The following is a 21,628-nucleotide window of genomic DNA, read 5'->3' as shown; positions in this document are numbered from 1 at the left end:
ACAATATTCCCAATGACAAAGGAGTCTTGCTGCTCAGTCCATCTTAATGAAATAACAAAACCAGAATCTGTAATGTGCCAGCGATAACACTGTCCACTCAAACATCATGAGACTCATCCCAAGGTCACAAATTAAGTCAATGCTGCATTAAGCCAGTTTATTCCAGAAGTAAAAGTCTGTCTTTGAACTCTCCTTTGTATTCTGGATAGAAGCTGTCCACTTTAGACAAGAACATTTCACTCACTGAGTCTTCTCACACACTGAATGTGTACATTACTGTGAGGTCAGCATTTATTCCCCATTCCCAATTGTCCAGGGTCTGGAATCACCTGAAAGACCAAGTGAGGAGAACATACTGCATTTCCTGAAGGAAGGGGACTCAGTGAGCAAGATGGACTTCCAACAATGGGGACATCACACACCTCACTCTAGCATTGCAGGGACAACGGCTAACAAGGAAGACAAGTGGAATTTTCACATTTATTATGAAAGGAATAAAGCATAAAATCCTGGGAATGTTGCTGCTAGTGGAGAAGGCATTAGTGCAACCTCAGCTGGATACTGTGAACACTGTTAGTCTCCTCAATTAAGAAAGGATATAACTGCATTGGAGGCAGTTCAGGGGAAGTTCATGAGAGAGTTCCCGAGGTGAACATGTTGTCGCGTTCCTCTTAATACAAGTTAGTCCACCACAACCAGCATGTTCTGTCTGAATTTGCCCAGGTGCCACCCAATACTGGAAAGGTCAAATCACGAGGAACACAAGTTAATACCAGTTTAATCAGTTCCTTCTTTATCAGGAAACTTGTTACAATACCCTTTAATTCTATACATACTATCTCTCATCCTATTTGGCTCCTTAAGCTTACAGTAACTTCCAGGTCTCTTGTAGCCAGACACAGATGCTCACTCTCTCTCTGGCTCTGTGGCTGGGTCTGTGAAGCTGCTTTCTGTCTCCCTCACTCTCTCTCTGGCTGGTCAGCTGCTCCCTGGTTGGTAACAAACAATGACTGCAGAAGCTTGAAACCAGAGTCCAGATTGGAGTGGTGCTGGAAAAGCACAGCAGGTCAGGCAGCATCCGAGGAGCAGGAAAATCGACATTTCGGGCAAAAGCATCTCATCCACATCCCACACCTCCGCCCTCAGACCCCATCCCTCCAACCGTAACAAGGACAGAACGCCCCCCACTCCCCCGTGCTCACCTTCCACCCCACCAACCTTCGCACAAACCAAATCATCTGACGACATTTCCGCCACCTCCAAATGGACCCCACCGCCAGGGATATATTTTCCTCCCCACCCTTTTCCACCTTCCACAAAGACTATTCCCTCCATGACTATCTGGTCGAGTCCATGTCCCCCAACAACCCACCCTCCCATCCTGGCACCTTCCCCTGCCACTGCAGGAACTGTAAAACTTCCATCCCCACCCCATTCACCTATTGTATTCTATGCTACTTTCTCCCCACCCACACCCTCCTCTCATTTATCTCTCCACCTTACAGTCACTCTGTCTCTATTCCTGATGAAGGGCTTTTGCCAGAAACGTCGATTCTCCTGCTCCTCGGATGCTGCCTGAACTGCTGTGCTTTTCCAGCCCCACTCTAATCTATTAACCTGGTTTCCAGCATCTGCAGTCCTTGTTTTTACCTTGTTGTCAGAGTAGCAAACTGTTTCTGCCAAACCCCTGTATACATTGGTCACACCTATAATCTTCCATCTGAGAAGTTATATAATTATTTGTACAAAATAAGACCTATTTTAATAATCCCTATAGGATTGTGTAATCAGAATAAATACAAGTGAACATGACCCGCTGGCTCAATATCCTGGAACGCCCTCCCTAAGGGCATTGTGGGTAAACCTACAGCAATGGTTCATGAAGGCAGCTCCCCGCCATGTTTTCAATGGTGAGTAGGGACTGGCAATCACTACTGGCCAGCCGGCGATGCTCATAGCTTGCAAATTCAGAAAAATAAAGTGATAACTTCCATCTACATTACAATCCCTGGGTGTGTGCCCAGGCATTATTCACAGTGATCCTACCCCATCTATTGGGATAACTACCTCATGCAACCTGCATTCATAACCACCGATATCCATGGATATATCAAGATGAGTGCAGTTAGGAACACAGCTTGATGTGAGCGGAGCTGACTTCATGGATGACATGCTCAGGCCATGTGATGGTATGGCCTGTTCGTTCACATTTATTGAAGAGTGGTCCCTGTCAATGTATATCGGAGGGTGTCATGGTAACCCATCCAAATATCTTTCTTTATGTAATTCCGAATTTTTCAAAGGTTCTCATCCCAACTTTGTCCCTCGGGATGAGTGGAATCCCTAGCACCAAGCCCAGTGCCTCACCGAGAGTGTCCTTGCAGCTGGTATTAACCCTGACCTTGGTGAGCTGCTCTCACTGACAGTGAGTGATGTTGGTGTGGGTCGTCTCCCAGAACAAATGGTGACGCTGTTTGTCACTAATCCAGGGCGGGGCTTTCCCTTGGCTCGCCTGCCTGAGCTCCTCCCTCAGCTGTTCAATCATCCCGTTACCGTAGATACTGCACTGGGTGTGGCTTTGCTGCTCACCGTCATCCCTGATTGGGCCCTGGATGACCTGGTTAATTGTCTTGGTGTGACCCTGTAGTTTGGTCACTAAGTAATGGCTAGCCGGATTATCCACTCCTTGTCCCGTGGTCTGTATTCAGTCCTTCTAGGGCTTGTTCAACTTGTTGGGTCAAGATTCTGAGTTTATTGTGTAAATTAACTAGGTCAAGGGTATTGACTGGTGGCCCTCCTGTCCTGTACACTGTGGCTCGATCATTAAGGAGTTCCCTTCTCTTTTATCTATTAACTGCTGGCCTGGGTTTTCCCTCATATTTCCCTGTCCCTCGTCCCACTGTCCTGTGGATCATGTGAGAATATTATCATTGTGATGGGGAAGGACTCCACTCTGGTAACTGTATCCTTGATAATCTGTTCTAATTGGTATTAGTTCATGGTGAATGTGCAGAACAGGGTTTATCCTGTGGGTTCAATGTGTAGTCCATTGTGAGGGCCTGGTGTGTGTGGGACAGGCTGGAGGAGGAGCCTTCACTCCTGATCTCAGCTCATTTTTAATTTTGTTCGAGAGGAGTTCTCCCTGGTGTGGCTTTGTGGGGCATACCTGTCTGAACTCTGACCTATTGTTCGAGTTGTGTGTTCGGTGTCCCACTACCATGCACCTTATCTCAGGGAAACCCCACGCATCGTCTGTGATCCCTGTGCCCTGTAACAGAATGTGGAAATCCCATGGGGTTTCCTGTACACCACCAGCTGATTATCACACCTGAATCCTAACTTTTCCGTAGGATGGACCCAGACATTCCCATCTATACCCACTGGTGTCTGGAGAATCATTCCATAGGGATCCTGGGGACATCCTTTTCCCTTGTGTCTGTGCTACATCTTTATATGCAGTCATTATAAAGCTCATGCATAATATGCAATAAACACTCCAGAGGGGCATATCTGTGCAGTTTTGGTCTCCTTACTTGAGAAAGGATGTACTGGCACTGGAGGGGGTGCAGAGGAGGTTCACGAGATTGATTCCATATTTGGGGGAGCTGGTTTATGAGGAAAGACTGAGTAGATTGGGATTATATTAATTGGAATTCAGAAGATTGAAGGGGGAGTTTATAGAAATGTGCAAAATTATGAGGGGAATAGATAAGATAAAGGTAGAGAGGATGATTCCACTGGCAGGTGAAACTAGGACAACAGGGCACAGCCTCAAGATTAGAGGGAGCATATTTTGGATTAAATTGAGAAGGAACGTCTTCACCCAGAGGGTTGTGAATCTGTGGAATTCCTTTTCTAATGAAGTAGTAGATGCGACTTCAGGAAACGTTTTTAAAGCTAATGGAGTTATTTTTTACAGTAAAGGAATGAAGAGATATGGTGAGAGGTTGTGGAAATGGAGCTGAGGCCCTGAAAAGATCAGCCATGATCTTATTGAATGGCGGAGCAGGCTCGAAGGGCTGGACGGCCGACTCATGCTCCTGGTCCTGATGTTCTTATCTTCATCACTGCCTTGGAGTAACCGCTCCGGTGTGCTTACGGCAAAGAGAACATGAGGAATTTCTGAAAATAGCTTGGTCTCATACCTCGCGCCATGTTCTACATGACGTTGGAAAATGATCCAATTCTCCAAATGTCACCCATTCCTTCCTCCATGATAGAATAAATTAGCCCCGTGTGCAGGATGAGATGGGGAGGGCTGGGTTGTCCCCCAGGATGTAAATGGATGGTTCCCAGCGACAGGCGCTGTTCATGATTGGCTCCCACGTGGCAACTTGTGCACTCATGTGTGTGGGGATCTTGGAAGCTGTTCCCATTATAGGGTTGTCCCTGTCATCCTCAATATCTAACCCACAGCTTGGTTTCACTCCAGCCTTTGGTGCCAGGATGGTTCTCTGGGTCATGCCCGGTGAGAATTTTAGGTGCCCGTCAGTCCTAAATGAAATGGCTGGTTCAGCCACAGTTAGACCACAGATTGGGTTTGGGGTTCATATGCAGGAATTCCCTTCTTTGATGGGCGGGTACTTGTATTTGGGGAGGGGGGGGGAAGTCTGGCTGGACTCCTTGCTGTATTCCTGCCCTTCCCTTCGCTCTTCCAGATTGGAGTGCTCTATAAGAATTCCGGGCTGTGCTGATGTGAACTGATTTTCAGGATGACTGCTATGCCCTTAACTCCCTTTCCCACACAGCAATTAGTGTGTAGAGGACCCAAGGCATCAAATCTGAGATATGTGTCCCTCCCGCTTTCTGAGGTTCGGGAGATAAGGGTTTAGACCTAGTTTCTCATCGCTAAGAGAGGTGAGGGTCATGTCCCTGAAAACCCAAACCAATTGGACCCAGAGTTTCTAGGGAAAGAAGGTGGGAAGTTCCCCCTGTTGTTGTCTGCAGTTATGTAGCGCCTCCATAGAACCCCGACAGTGTGGAAACAGGCCATTTGGCCCAACAAGTCCATACAGACCCTCCAAAGGGGAGCCCTCCCAGACTCATTCCCTTACCCTTGCATTTCCTCTGACTAATGCAGCTAACCTACACATCCCTGAACACTAGGGGCAACTCAGCTTGGCCAATTCATGCTTTTGGACTGTGGGAGGAAATCGGAGTACCCGGAGTAAACCCACGCAGACATGGGGAGAATGTGCAAACTCCACAGAGACAGTTAACACAGATTAGAATCGAACCCTGGTCCCTGGCGCTGTGCGGTAACAGAGCTAACCACTGAGCCACTGTGCCTCACTGGATTCTGTCTTATCCTGCCCTCCTGCAGTGAGGACCACAGGCTTCATCTCTTCAAGGGTCTCTCTCCCCCGAGCTGTTGGCCCTTGGAGATGGCTGAATGGCCCCCTAGATAAAAGCATATTGGGATGAATTTGGTTTGTTCTTCAGTGTCCACTCCGTGTGTATGACAGACTGTCCAGAGATCTCATCCAAATAGTGTCTGGGTCTGAGGTGGAATGAAAGAGAGTCCCCTTTTTGGTGCTGCCCACCAGCTGGGTGGCTGCAATGGGGTTTATGTACGGTGTGTGATCATCCGGTGTTTGAGGCTGGGAAAACCACAAGATTCATGAGACCTGATATCTGCTGTGAGTCAGGGGTGGTGGCTAAAGGTGTAGTCCCCTGGGAGAAAGGCTGGGGGGGGTTCCCCATCTGTGGGTGGCTGTGGATGTGTCAGTGTGGGGCCTCTCGTTATGTTCCTGGGGTGATAGCACATCGAAGGCACACATTATCCCATTCTGGTCAGAGGCCTGGTTCCCTCGGGATTGTATTTGGTCCTGGCACGTTGAACACTTCCTACTCGGGCCCGATGAGCATTGCTTATAGGGCACGGACTGCTTCTTGCACCTCGCTGTAGTGTCCATCCAGCTTGTCAATGTATACTGAGGCTGACCCCTTGGCCCCCAATGGCCCTTCACTCAAAAGACTCAATCTTTCTGATTGTAACTGGAACTCTCCCATGTGGGTGAGGTTTTCCTGGTATCATTAATACAACTCTGACATTATCCACAGTGTTTTATCTTAAAGAGCTGTGTGAAACATCACACATTAGCATCACATCCGTGTTGCTGCTGCTGATGCTGCTGTTATTTTTGATCGATGCTGCCCTCCCTCTTACTGACTCATTGATGATTCAGCCCCAGAATTTCTGCCTGTGCAGTCGCATTGATCCACCAGCAGAGGGTAGCATCATATCACATTCATCAGAAGAGACAAAAATATGGAGAGGGATTTTGACAGGGTTTTAGTTCATCCCCACCTCTCCATTCAAAATACCCCCCATTACAGGGGAAAGCTGCTCCTGAAACATGTGTATGTGACTCTGTGTTTGTGTGTAAGGGACTGTATGTGAGTTTGTAAAGATTTTTGTGTCTGAGCGTTCAGGTATTTGAGTGAGAAAATGTGTGTGAGCTGATGTGAGTTTGTTTCCGTGTCTGCTGGAGTGTGTGAGGGTCTAAATGTGTTGGAGAGTGTATGTGTTTGTGGTAGATGCAGTGTGAGGCCCTATGTGTGTGTGCACATGTGTATGCGCACGTGTGTATATGTGCAAGTGTGTGTGTGGTTGCAAATGTGTATGTGAGGTTGTGAGTGCAAGATTGAGAGTGTGAGGTTGTGAGTGTGTACATGTGTAACGGCGTGCGAGAGTGCGAGTGTATGTGTGAGGGTGTGTGTTGCTGCATGTGTGTTTGCCAGTGAGAGAGAGAGGCTGCCTGACAGTGTGGTTTGATGTGTGCACAAAACTGCATTGGAGAGTGAACTTGTGACAATGTATGAGTGTGAGAATATTTGCGCAAATAGGTGAGAGTAAGGGCTTTGAAGATGTCCGAGTGTGTCAACAGAGTGTGAGTAGGTGTATGAAGTACGGGTGTGTGAGTGGGAAAGTATGTGTGAGTGTATGGGGTCTCTCAGAGACATATGCAAAGAGACACAATGAAAAATACAGTCTGACCAACCCACACATACCTATACATATGCACACACTTATACACATATGTTTGAATAAGGCATGCTGGCTTTCATAGTGAGAGGATTTGAATACAGGAGTATCTTGCTGCAGTTAGACAGAGCCTTGGTGAGACCACACTCCTTGGGTATTATGCACAGTTTTAGTCTCCTAGTCTGAGGAAGGACAGTCTTGTTATTGAGAGAGTCTAGCGAAGGTTCACCAGACTGATTCCCAAGATGGGAGGACTGACATATGAGGAAAGACTGGATCGACTGGTTTTGTACTCACTGGAATTTAGAAGAATGAGGGGGCATCTCATAGAAACATAAAATCCTGATGGGACTGGACAGGCTGGATGTGGGAAGAATGTTCTCATGTTAGAGAAGTCCAGTAGGAGGGTTCACAGTCTAAGATAATCACATCTGGCCAGTCCGCATGGTAAAAGGCTAATGTTCAACTTAAATAGCCCAAGGCTCTCTCACTCAAAACCGATCTCTTCCCAAATCCCAGTTCATCTAGTCAGCTCTCAGCTCCCTGTCAAAATGTGTGGTGCTGGAAAAGCACAGCCGGTCAGGCAGCATCCGAGGAGCTGGAGAGTCGACTTTTTGAGCATAATTTCTTCATAAGAAATGTTGGTGGCATTGTCCCAGCTCCCTGTACCTGGGGCTCACCTCCCCCAGGTATGGAACATACCAACACACATCTTTGTGAGAATGAACCAGGCTGGATTTACAATTTCACACAAGATTTATACAAATGGAGGGAAGATTGTTGCAGAATTGAACAGAAATTCAATTGGAGGTGTCGTGGACAGCACAGATGGTTACCACAGAGTACAACGGGATCATGACCAGATTGGTCAATGGGCCGAAGATCGGTAAATAGGATTTAATTTAGATGAATGTGGGGTGCTGTGTTTTTGAAAAGCAAATCAGGGCAGAACTTATACACTTAATGGTAAGGTTCTGAGGAGTGTTGCTGAACAAAGTACAGGGTCATGGTTCCTTGAAAGTGGAATCACAGGTAGATAGAGTTGTGAAGAAGGCATTTGGTATGCTTCCCTTTAGTGGGCAGAGCACTGAGTATAGGAGTTGCGAGGTTATATTGCAGCTGCATAGGACATTGGTTAGGCCATTACTGGAATACTGTGTGTAATTATGGTCTCCCTGGTATAGGCAAAATGGTATGAAACTTGAAAGGGTTTAGAAAAGATTTTAAATTATGTTGCTAGGGTTAGAGTTTTAAGCTGTAGAGAGAGGCTGAATAGATTTCCCTGGAGTGACCTCATACAGTTTTTTAACATCATTACAGGCATGGATAGGATAATTAGACAAGATCTTTTCCGTGGTGGTGGGGGAGTCCAAAATTAGAGGGCGTAGGTTTAGGGTCTCAAACTCCATCTATCACACACACGTACACACACCAACACAAGTAAACCCTCGCACACTGTGGCAGACACTGAAACAAAAACACTCACACAAAAATCACACATATTCTGTCACTCGCACACCTAAACGTTCAGGCAAAAATCATCTTACAAATTCACATACAGTCCCAAACACACAAACACCGTGTCACATAAACAAGTTTCGGAAGCAGCTCCCCCCTATAATTGGGAATATTTTGTCTGGGGAGGTGGGCATGAACTAAAACAGGGTCAAAGTCCCTCTCCTTGTTTCTGTCTCTTGTGATGAATGCGATGCGATGCCACCCTCTGCTGATGGACCGATGTGACTGCACAGGCAGGCGGGCTGGGACGGGATCAAGATGGGGTGCCACGGTGGCTCAGTGGTTACCACTGCTGCCTCACAGCACCAGGGTCCCAGGTTCGATTCCAGCCTCAGGTGACTGTCTGTGTGGAATTTGCATATCCTCCCTGGATTTTCTCCAGTCTCCTCCCACAATTCAAAGATGAATATATTAGATGGATTTGCCATGGTAAATTGCCCAACGTGCTTTGGGATGCGTACATCAGGTGTATTAGATGGGGGAAATGTTGGGGAATGGGTCTTGGTGGGTTCCTCTTTGAAGGGTTGGTGTGGACATGTTGGGCCGAAGGGCCTTTTCCACACTGTGGTGAATTTATGATTTGATAAGAGGGAGGGGAGTATCTGTCACAAATAACAGCAGCAACACAGATATGATGCCAGTGTGTGATATTTAACACAGCTCTTTAAAATCAAACACTGTGGAGAATACCAGAGTTATTCATTCTGCTCTCTCGCTGGTGCAAAAAAGCTGCACAGTTCCATGATGGCCATCAGACATAAGAAATCAGGAAAAGGTAAACAATAATCCATTGTAATCCGCATTGACCAAACTAAAACCATCAGTGGAAAGATGTGTCAGTGTTAAATCTCTTCTGGGGGTGACTAACTAATCGAGGAGGGAGAAGAGCCTTTTCTTCCTTTCCTAGTCCTTCACCTCCTCAGCTGAAGCTGCCTTGAGGTTAGGGAGTCAAAGAATCCATGGCAGCTAAAAAGAGAGAGACCATTTGAGTTATTTCCCCTGAGATCGCACATCAGTTTAATAAAGGCTGAAAACAGTTAGCAGATTTCAGGCAGAGGGTGGTGTGCGTATGGAATGAGCTGCCAGAGAAAGTGGTGGAATTTGGTACAACATTTAAAAACCATCTGGGTAGGTATATGAACAAAAAGGATTTGGAGGCCTATGAGCAAAATGGTGGCAAATAGGACTAGATTTATTTCGGATATCTGGTTAGCATGGCCAGGTTGGACTGAAGGGTACGGTTCTGTGCTTTATATCTCTGTGACAGAATTGAACATAAGATTATGAAACAAATGTACTTCGTTCCCAGCAACAAGACACATGACAATGCGGTTCCATATTTTCATCAACAGTTGACACGGCCAATGTTAGTAAGTTGCTGCTTGGCACAAATTGTGTTGGTGAAGTTTATACATTGGACAGTGTCAGTTTCTGCACACACAGCACCAACAGGAATATTCCTCAACTAGACGCTGTGAAAATCACTCCCTCACAGTCAGACAGTCACAGCATGATCCCTCTCTGCTGGGGACTGTCAATGTTAAAGACAGACAGACAAACACACAAGCACACACATCTACACAGACACAGAGACACACACATACAGACACACACACAGACAGGTCAGGCAGCATCCAAAGAGCAGGAGAATCGACGTTTTGGGCATGAGCTCTTTTCAGGAATTAGGGCTCATGCCCAAAACGTCGATTCTCCTGCTCCTTGGATGCTGCCTGACCTGCTGCGCTTTTTCAGCAACACATTTTCAGCTCTGATCTCCAGCATCTGCAGTCCTCACTTGCTCCACACACACAGACACACACATACAGACATACATGAACACACACAAACACAGGCACAGACACACACACACACAGACAGACACACACAAACTATCACAGCAATATCCCCCTCTGCTGGGGAGAGTAAGTGCTAAATACAGTCACATACACACAGACAGTCACAGCATCATTCCCCCTTTGGGCATCTGTAAATTTTACACACAGAAGCTCAGACAGTTCTGACACATCTCGCTATTTAAATTTAAGTCTCTTTATCGATTCTTCTCGCCAAACATCACCCACTGCTGCTGCTGCTGCTGCTGCTGGTCTGGAGAAGGCAGCTGTGATCCATTCGCTCCAGGGAAAATGACAGACTGTGACAAACAGATGAGTGAGGCTTGGAAGAGCATAAAAACGTAGTTTAAATGATAACACACTAACACATGATCCATCGAGAAAATAAGTTTAAAACAGTGATAGTGAGCTGGAGTGGAAGGTCCCAAAATGCTGACATACAGACACCTCGGAAAAAGAGAGGGGAACACTGTACAATTATCGCCGAACATTCCCACTTCTGACCTTATGACAGAGGAAAGGTCATTGATGAAGGAACTGAAGAATGTTGGGCCTAGGACATTACCCTGAGAGATTCCTGCAGAGATGTCCTGGAGCTAAGATGACTGACACTCCACAGTCACAACCACCTTCCGAGGTGTCAGGTATGACTCTAACCAGCGGAGCGTTTGACCCCTGATACCTAATGATTCCAGTTTTCCCGGTGAGCCTGACATTGGTGGTTGGCAAGTTGTTGGAGAACATCCTGAGGGAAAGGATTTACATGTATTTGGAAAGGCAAGGACTGATTAGAGATAGTCAGTATGGCTTTGTGAATGGGAAATCGTATCTAATGAACTTACTTGAGTTTTTTTTGAAGAAGTAACAAAGAAGATTGATGAGGGCAGAGCAGTAGAAGTGACCTGTATGGATTCATTAAGGCGTTCAACAGCATTCCACACGGGAGACTGGTTAACAAGGTTAGATCTCATGGAATACAGGGAGCATTAGACTTGGATACAGAACTGGCTTGAAGGTAGCAGACAGTGAGTGGTGGTGGAGGGTTGCTTTTCAGACTGGAGACCTGTGACCAGTGGTGTGCCACAAGAATCAGTGCTGGGTCCACTGCTTTTCGTCATTTAGAGAAATGATTTGGATGTATTAGGAGGTATTAGTTAGTAAGTTTGCAGATGACACCAAAATTGTAGGTAGACTGGGTAGTGAAGAAGGTTACCTCAGATTCCAATGGGATTTTGTTCAGATGGGCCAATGGGCTGAAAAGTGACAGATGGAGTATTATTTAGAGGTGCTGCATTTTGAAAAAGCAAATCAGAGCCGGACTTATACACGTAATGGTAAGGTCCTACAGAGTGTTGCTGAACAAAGAGACCTTGGTGTGTAGGTTCATAGCTCCTTAGCAGGTAGATAGGATGCTGAAGAAGGTGTTTGTTATGCTTTCCTTTATTGGTCAGAGTTTTGAATATAGGAATTAAGAGGTCATGTTACAGGAGATTATATCAATTCATTTGGAATGTTGAGTGCAATTCTGTCCTTCCTATTGGTAGGGGTGTCCGTGAAAGGGTTCAGAAAAGATTTACAAGCTTGTTACCAGGGTTTGAGGGCTTGAGCTATAGGAAGAGGCCGAATAAGCTGGGACTGCTGGAGCGTCGGAGGCTGAGAGGTGACCTTATAGATGTTTATAAAGTCATGAGGGGCATTGATAAGGTAAATAGACAAGGTCTATTTCCTGATGCAGGGGAATCCAGAACTAGAGGGCATGAGTTTAGGGTGAGAGGGGTAAGATATAAAAGAGACCTAAGGGGCAACATTTTCACACAGAGAGTGGTGTGTGTATGGAATGAGCTGTCAGAGGAAGTGGTAGAGGCTGGGACAAATACAGTACTTGAAAGGCATCTGGATGGTTACATGAAAAGGAAGGGTTTAGAGCGATATGGGCCAAATGCTGGCAAATGGGACTAGGTTAGGTTCGGATATCTGGTCAGCATGGACGATTTGGACTGAATGCTTTTTTTCCGTGCTGTATATCACTATGACTCGATGACTTGAAAAATCAACATTCTTTTACATTTTCTATAATGAGGAATTTAATAGGTTCCAGAAGTAATAGGCAAATACCTAATTAATTGGCAGTTGACATGGTGCAGTTGGCACATGTTACTTTAATACAGTATCCATTGTGAAAAGCCTCAAGAAAGGAGATTAGATTCTGGAAAACATCATGAAGCCCAGGGGGTGGACCACAAACCTGTCCATCTCTGTTGTTTTGCTGAGGCAATGATCAATTGTACAAAGTGCAGTACCACAGAGTCAATTACAAAGGGATAACTCAGCTCTGCTGACTAATAATAATCCCGGGATTGGGACAGGGGCAGGGGTTGCGGGTATGTGCACTTACATTCTAAATGCCAACTTCAGATAATCTGTCCCTTATTGCTGTGCCTGCTAAACAGTGTGAAGTTGTACAAAAATAAGGCTATGCTCGAATCTACCACTGGACTCCGACTGTCATCAGAAAATACAAGATTGAGCAGGAAGTTAAACACAGGCCACAATTTGCTTTTGGAAATAGGCAAGAGGCACAGGGAGAATTGACACTGATGAAAGATTGTTGACAGGTTGAAAATGCATCAGCAGAGAGTCTTTCATTTCTTGTCTGTTTGACACTCTGTAACAATCTTCAAAAGTAAGGAGTTAATTTGTTTGAACCATGAGGTTATTCTTAACATGTGCACGAGAGGATCAGAGATGCTGGAGGAGCAGCCATTTACAATCGTACTCGGGTTCCAACTGGATAAGCCTTTGGACACTACTTCTTCCTTTTATGGCTCCAAATTCTAAACAAGACAATCTTGAAATAATTTCTGTTTGCCATCTCCATGGATCTATGAATTCACCTTAAACTTTTACAATACGGAATATCATCTTTCTGATTCCAACTTTCAGAGATGGCCCCCAGTGAGCTCCTTCACCATTCCCTCCATTTCACTGGTGTCCTGCCCCTCTCATTCCCCAATCATGTGACTTGAACTCGGACACTCAGATCTTCAACAGCGATAAAGCACAGTTCGAAAGTTTCTTTCATTTCTGTCTCTGAGTACAGCCTTTATCCAGTGAGAGTCAGGGCTTCAAGTCTTGAACATGAGACAGAACTTGCTTCTGGTGAGTGTCTTCATTCAGTGAGAAGGAGCAGTGTGGCCCAGTGGGTTTTGGGATTGTATTTGGGATTTTCTGCTCAGTCTGCAGCATTCCAGCACGTGGAAGCAGAGCAATGGGAAAGACTCCTCTTGTGGATTACAGTAGCCCTATCTACACACTGTTCCAGGCCAGTTACAGAGCTCCGAGAATTCGGAGTTAGACCCTGAAAACTGCATTGATTAAAGGAGGAGGAACAAGAAAACAGTTTCAAACTGAAGAGGTCATCGGTATCTCTGTGCATAACTCTGCACCACGTTTTATTTTCTGCTTCATAAACCCACAAACTGCAGCTCAACCCAGTCCCCCTGCCCCACCATACAAACTGGGGGATGGGACACCTTTCTCAACAGTACAGGAGTACATTCCAGAATCTACAGGCAGGTCAGGTTAACACCAGGGCTGTGTACACTTGGGATAACCTGGAGCAGATCAACACAAATCCAATTGGGGAGAGTGGATATGTTTCAGGAGATTCAGTGTGGGTTAAGCTTAAACAAATGTGACTGTGCCTGATGAAAGAAAATAAAAGAAGGGACGGTTTCCAAAGTGTTTCACAAATTATTACCTGAGAGGCTGGATAAAAACTGAAGCTAATGTAATAAATAGAGAAAGAATGTATTCAGATGGAAATGTGCTGTGATCATACATCACTGCAACTGGCTGACAGCAAAGGGGAAGCCATGTTACTTTTATTGCAATGTTCAGTATTTTATTCTTGTATTATTTAGTAAATACGATTGCGATTAACATTCAATTCCGAGTAAAAGTGTCACCATTTTCTTTGAAATGAAACTTCGATTTGGCAGAGATAGAGAGGTTGATACCAGCCAACAGCATTGGGGCCCAGGCAGGCCATTCTTAATATTAGTAGGAAATAGCAGAAAGTGGAGGATGGAATTGAACAGATTGAAGACTGGAGTAATGGAGTCTGGCATAAAACACTAATGAGAGGGAACATCGACCGAACTACAGCGTAAACGCTGGTGTCACTGGACATTTGAAATATAACCTCAGTAGGTCTGGTAGCATCTGTGATGAGAGAGCCAGAAACCAACTCTCCCACACCAGTCTTTGAGCCATCAATGGCTCTCCCTAATCTGATTGGCTCTGTGCGAATTAACACTTGGCATCGATATTAATCCAGATGTCTGAGGTTTCAGCTTCTCTATTCGACACTGAGCTCCTGACAGTGACCAGGTTGAACCTTGTTTCTTGCCTGGTATATGTTGCTTATACCTATGTGGATCCTGCCGATCCCATTGCAGACTTGTCTTTAGCCCTGACCATAGACCCTGAACCCCAGCATGGGAAGTGAACACAGCCTCCTGGACTAACGTTCAGTGCTGCAGAAAAAGGTGTCGATCCATGCGAGACCCCGATGACAATTCCATGGCTCTTAGTTTCTCCCTCTTGATTGGTTTGCTATTCCTCTGGTGTTACAGTCGTTACTCTTGCCAAAGAATGAGCCTCCTGAACTCCTGATGTCTATGTTCCTGTCAATACCTCACTCGTAATCACACTCTCCTGTCTCTGAGCACTGACCAAAATCAGACAATCCAACCCTCCAAGTTGCGACGGACTCTTGGTGCAAATTATCCAACGACTCTTCCCCCCGAGCCAGGGCAGTGTCTATATGTCACCCTCCAGCCCATGTGCTGCAGCTGTGACAGATGGTTCATGCTGCTGGCCTTAAAGTGTTCCAATTAACTGTCTTGTTTTTCTTAAATTCGATCTGTTGAATCATGGAGTCCGACAGCACAGAGGCAGGGCCTTTGTCCCAAACTGGTCAGTGCCGATCAAGTGTCCATCCCCGCTAATCCCATTACCCTGCACTTGGCTCACATCCTTCTAATCCTTCCCTCTCCATGTATTTATCCAAATGGCTTTTAAATGTTGTTAATGTACCCAACTCAAACACTGCCGCTGACAGCTCATTCCATATGCGCACCACCCTCTGTGTAAAATCGTTAACCCTCAGTTTCCTTTTTATTCTTTCCCCATTAACCTTAAAATGATGTCCTCTAGTCCTCAATTCCCCAACCCTCCCAAAACAAGACTGTGGGTATTGACCCAATCCATGCCTGTCATGATCTTATACATCTCTACAACTCACCTCCCAACCCCTCAGTCTGCTACGCGTTACAGAATAAAGTTTGAGCATGTCCAACCTCTCCCTATAACTCAGACTGTTGTGTCCAGGCAACATCCTTGTAAAATTCTTCTGCACTCATTCCAGCTGAATAACATCCTTCTTACAGCAAGGTGAGCAAAACTGAACACAATACTCCAACTGTGGCCTCACCAACATCCTTTATAACTGCAACGTAACTCCCCAACTTCTATACCCAATTTCTTGACTGGTGAAAGACAGTGTGTCCAAAGCCGCCTTCACTGCCCTGTCTACCTGTGAGCCCACCTCCGAACTGTGCACCTGAACTCCAAGGTCCCTCTCTCCCACTACACTCCTTACCACCTGCCATTCACCATGAAACTCCTCTCTTGATTTGATTTTCCAAAGTGCAAGATCTCACAGTTATCAATATTAAACTCTATTTGCCATTTCTCAGCCCACCTCCCCAGATGATCAAGGTCCTGCTGCAATTTCTGAAAACCTTCCTCACAGTCCATGATACAGACTATCTTAGTGTCATCTGCAAATTTACTAATCATGCCCTTGTACGTTCTCATCCAAAACATTGACGTCAGTAACAAATAGCAATGGGCCCAGCACCGACTCCTGAGGCACTCCAGTCTGACAAGCATCCTTCCACTATTACTCTCTGCTTCCTGCCACCAAGCCAATTGTCTATCCAGCTCCCCCTGGATTCCAAAGGCCTTCCTGAAATCCATATGGACTATGTCTTCTGCCCTGCCCTTGTCAACTTTCCTGGTCACTTCATCAAAGAACACCAACAAATCTGTGAGGCACGGTCTCCCATTCACAAAGCTGTGCTCACTACTCCAAATCAAACCCTGATTTTCCAAACGCATGTATTTTTTATCTCTCAGAATCTTCTCAAGTAAATTACCCACCACAGATGTCAGGCTTACTGGTCGATAGTTTACACGTTTATTTTTGTATCCCTACTTGAATAGTGGAACAATATTTGCTCCCCTCCAGACTTCAATGACCTCACCCGTGGCTATCGATGATGCAAAAAATATCAGCCAGGGTCCCTGTAATTTCTTCTATCGCCTCTTACAGTGTTTTTGTTTACGTATATATATCTGGTCAGGACCAGGAGATCCACTTTTACACTTTCTAATACATCTAACTCCTCCCCTACTGAGATATGGACTGTCCGCAAGGTATCACCACTAACTTCTTCAAATTCCCAAGTCTTCAGGACTTTCTCCTTGGCCAACACAGAGGAGAAATATTCATTGAGGACCTCACCCATCTCCTGCAGTTCTACACAGACATGACCACTTTGGTCCTTGAGGGGCACTATTCTCTCTCGAGTTAGTCTTTCCCATTTAATACACTTGAAGTACCTCTTTTCATTCGTCCTGATCATCTCAGCCCAGCCTATCTCCTGCTGTGTTTTGGGCCTCCTGATTTCCTTCTCCAATAAACTCCTGTATCCCCTTTGTACCTCCAGGGGTCCCTTGATCCCACCTGCCTGTATCTGAGCCATCTGACATTTTTCCAGGTGAAAGCCTCAATATCACTTGTCGTTCAGGGTTCCTCATTCCTGCCAATCATGTCTTTCAAACTCACAGAAACATGACAAACCCTGGAATCTCGCAATCTCGCTTATAAAAGCCTCCCACTTGCCTGAGTTTGCTGAACCTGCAAACAACCTGCTACAGTCAACCCCTGTAAGCTCTTGTCTTATTCCATTAAAATTCACGTTCGCCCAATTCAGAACGTGAACCGGAGGACAAGTTTGGTCCCTCTGCATAACTATTGTGAAATGAATGGGACCATGGTCACTGGTCACAAAGTGTTTCCCCACTGTTCTATGTTCTGTGTCCCCTATGTGATCTGTCCTGCCCCATTTCCCAAAAGGAGATCGAGGTTTGTCCCTTCCTGAGTAGAACCCTCGATATACTGCTTGGGGAAACCTTCCTGAATGTACTTAAAAAATTGCACCCCATCTCAGCCCTTAACGCTATGGCATTCCCAGTCTATGATCTGAAAATTAAAATTTATGTCAACTCTATTGCTCCTGCAAGTCTCCCCAGTCTCCCTGCATATTTGTTCCTTCAATTCCCGTTGGATATTTGGGGTCCAATAGTACAACCCAATATCATCACCATCCGCTTCTCATTTCTTGGCTCCACTCATAAAGCCTCACTGCATGACCCTTCAGTTATTTCATCTCTGATGACTGCTGTGATACTCGGCTTAATCAAAAATGTATCTCCCCTCCCCTCCTTCCACCCCCTCTTTCCCACCTGAAGCTCCTGTACCCTGGTACGTTAATCTGCCAGTCCTGTCCCTCCCTTAGCCATGTTTCTGTAACGGGTACAATCTACCAGTCTCACGTACCTATCCACTCGCTGAGTTCATCAGACTTCCCGGTCAGCCCTCTTGCATGGAAGTAGATGCAATTTAATCCAATAGGTATTCCTCGCTCCCTGTCATGTTCCAGTCTGACCTGTCTCTTCAAATTCCTCTTTCTGATTACTGTATCTCCTTGAGCCTCACATTTGCCTCCCTGCTGTTGAGGATCCCACCCCCCTGCCAATCTAGTTTAAACCCTCCCTTGGAGCATGAGCAAACCTGGCTGCCAAGATATTGGTCCCCTTCCAGTTCAGGTGTAACCCGTCCCTCTTAGACAGGTCACCACTGCCCCAGAAAAGATCCTAATGATCTCCAACTCTGAATCCCGGCCCCTTGCAACAATTCTTTAGCAACACATCCATCTGCCGTATCCTCCTGTCCTTCCCCTCACTAGCACGTAGCATTGGAAGTAATCAGGAGATTATCACCAATGAGCACTTGGTTTTTAACGCTCTTCCTTGCGCTCTATAATCATTCTACAGGACCTCATCCCTACTTCTACTTCTGTTATTTGTGCCAACGTGAACAATAACTTCTGGCTGCACACCTTACCCCTTGAGAATATTCTGCAGCCACTCTGAGACATCCTGGACCCTGGTGCCTGGGAGACAACACACCATCCTGGATTCCCATCAGCACCCACAGAATCCCCTGTCTCTGTCCCCCTAACTATCGAGTGTGCTATCACTAAGCTCCTGTTTCCCTTTCCCGTTTCCCGCTCTGCCCCAGAGCCAGTGGGATTGCCACCGACCAGGATACTGCTGCTTTCCCCTGAACGGTAACACACCTACCCCACCCGCCCCCAACAGGTTCCCAAACGAGATACTTGTTTGCGAGGGGAATGACTACAGGGGATTCCTGCCCTAACTGCCATCTCAGCTGCTGTCAGACTGAAACGGAATGTTAAAAGGACGTTACCGGAGCTTCCCTGGATTTTTTACTGAGCCGCTGCTCTCTGAAACCTCCCTCAACAAAGCCTTACTGCTCACACTGCTGCCAACACATTGTCCAACAGCACAGCTCTCTCCCCCAACTCCTTATATGCTTTAGTTAGAGAGGGAGGGAAGGAGGGGGCATAAATCTGAGGGAGGGAGTAAACATTTTCGGGGGAAGCAGGGCATTACGAGGCTGCGGGGATTGCAGAAACAGATCACGGGGGAAGGGAACTTGGGTGAGAGAGGGAACACAGGGATGATGGGATAAAGAGAACATGGGGGAGGGGAGACAGACAGCAGGGGGAGGGGGCAAAGGAGATCACAGGGAGGGGACATTGTGGGGAAGAGAGAGCAAGCTGGGAGGGGGAAGAGTGTGTGAGTGGGGGAGAGGAGGGCAGGGGAAGCTGAGAAAGAGCGCGCAAAGACGGGGAGAAAGGACAGCGTGGGGAGGGGGAAGGAGAGTGTGGGGAGGGGGGGAAAGGAGAGTGTGGGGGGGGAGAAAGGAGAGTGTGTGAGGAGAGGAGAGTGTGTGGGGGGAATGGAGAGAGTGGGGATGGTGAAAGAAGAAGGTAGGGAGAGGGGAAGGACAGTGTGCGAAGGGGAAATGTAGCAGCCCCCTTGATGCTAAAACATTGGTGGTCATGGACAGCTATATCCCCAACAACTTCCCCATCAAACAAAGGAGAGCCCAGACAGAAAGGCAGTGGGTCTTGCTACACAAAGAAACCAACAGGAACAAGCCACCCAAACAAAGAACAACAACAAAGAACAAAGACAATTTACAGCCGAGGAACAGGCCCTTTGGCCCTCCAAGCCTGAGCCGATCCAAATCCACTGTCTAAACCGACTCCTAAGCATCTGTATCCCTCTGCTCCCCACCTACTCATGTATCTGTCCAGACACATCTTAAATGAATCTATCGTGCCTGCCTCTACTACCTCTGCTGGCAACGCATTCCAGGCACCTACTTCCCTGTGTGTAAAATACTTTCCATGTGTATTCCCCTTAAACATTTCACCTCTCACCTTGAACACATGACCTCTCGTCATTGAGTCCCTCACCCTGAGAAAAAGTTTATCTATATCCACCATGTCTGTAACCTTCATGATTTTGTAAACCTCAATCAGGTCCACCCTCAATCTCCTTTTTTCTAATGAAAATAAACCTAACCTACTCAACCGCTCTTCATAGCTAGCACCTTCCATACCAGGCAACATCTTCGTAAACCCTCTCTGCACCCTCTCCAAAGCTTCCACATCCTTTTGGTAATGTGGTGACCAGAACTGTACACAGTATTCTAAATGCAGCAGAAACAAAGTCTTGTACAATTTTAAAATGACCTGCTAGCTCTTATACTCAATACCCCGTCCAATGAAGGCAAGCATACCATATGCCTTCTTGACCACTCTATCCGCCTGTGCAGCCACTTTCACGGTACAATGGACCTGAACTCCCAGATCTCTCTGCTCATCATCTTTTCCCAAGGCTCTTCTGTTTACAGTCTAGTTTGCTCTAGAATTAGATTTCCCAAAATGCATCACCTCATATTTGCCTGGATTGAACACCATCTGACACTTCTCTGCCCAACTCTCCAGTCTATCTATATTTTCCTGTATTCTTTGACAGTCCCCTATGCTTTCTGCTACTCCACCAATCATCGTTTCATCTGCAAACGTATTGAACAGACCAACAAAGCCCTCTTCCAGATCATTTATGTAAATCACCATCAACAGTGGCCCAGCACTGATCCCTGTGGAACAACACAGTCACCTTTCTCCATTTCGAGAATCTCCCTTCAACTACTAGTCTCTATCTCCTGTTGCTCAACCAGGTCTTTGTCCACCTAGTGAGAACACCCGGCCCACCATGTGACTTCACTTTCTCCATTAGTTTACCACAGGGAAACTAATCAAATGCCTTATTATATATGACATCGACAGCCTTTCGTTCATCTACCAACGTGATCACTTCTTCAAAGAACTCTATTAAGTTGGTGAGGCACGAACTCCCCCACACAAAACCATGTTGCTTATCACTGATAAGCCCATTATTTTTCAAATATAAATTGATTTTTAAGAGGAATTGGACAACATCTTCATCTCCGGAATTATCTCATGAACTTCCACTGAGCTGTCTCCAAAGCAATTATATCCCAAAATTGTCTGCAAAACTCCAGCTGAGATTGTTGTCCTGCCTTCTACACTTGCAGCAACACTCCCCGACCTTTATACTCTATTCTGTTTATAATAAATGTCAAAACTCCATTTACCTTCCTTGTTGGCCGCAGTCGATGCAATGATCAGAGGGAGGTCAGTGATGTATTTGGTTGGACAGTGACAGTAAGAGGGAGGTCAATGATGTCCCCATTGTTGGAGGTCCATCTTGTTCACTGAGACCCCTTCCCTCAGGAAAGTCAGTATGCTGTCCCTACATGGACATTCATATGACTCCAGATCCTGGAAAATTGGGAATGGGGAATAAATGCTGACCTCGCAGTATGTGAGAAGAATCAGTGAGTGAAATGTTCTTGTTTAAAGAGGGCAGCTCCTACCCGAGAGGACAGAAGAACAGCTCGGGACATATTTTCACACTTGGAATGAACTGTCTTGATGCAGCATCAGTTGAAATA

Source organism: Hemiscyllium ocellatum, chromosome 44, assembly GCF_020745735.1.
Source record: "Hemiscyllium ocellatum isolate sHemOce1 chromosome 44, sHemOce1.pat.X.cur, whole genome shotgun sequence".
Taxonomy (NCBI): Eukaryota; Metazoa; Chordata; class Chondrichthyes; order Orectolobiformes; family Hemiscylliidae; genus Hemiscyllium; species Hemiscyllium ocellatum.
The sequence above is the reverse complement of the archived record's forward strand: the minus strand, read 5'-3'. Positions refer to the sequence as shown.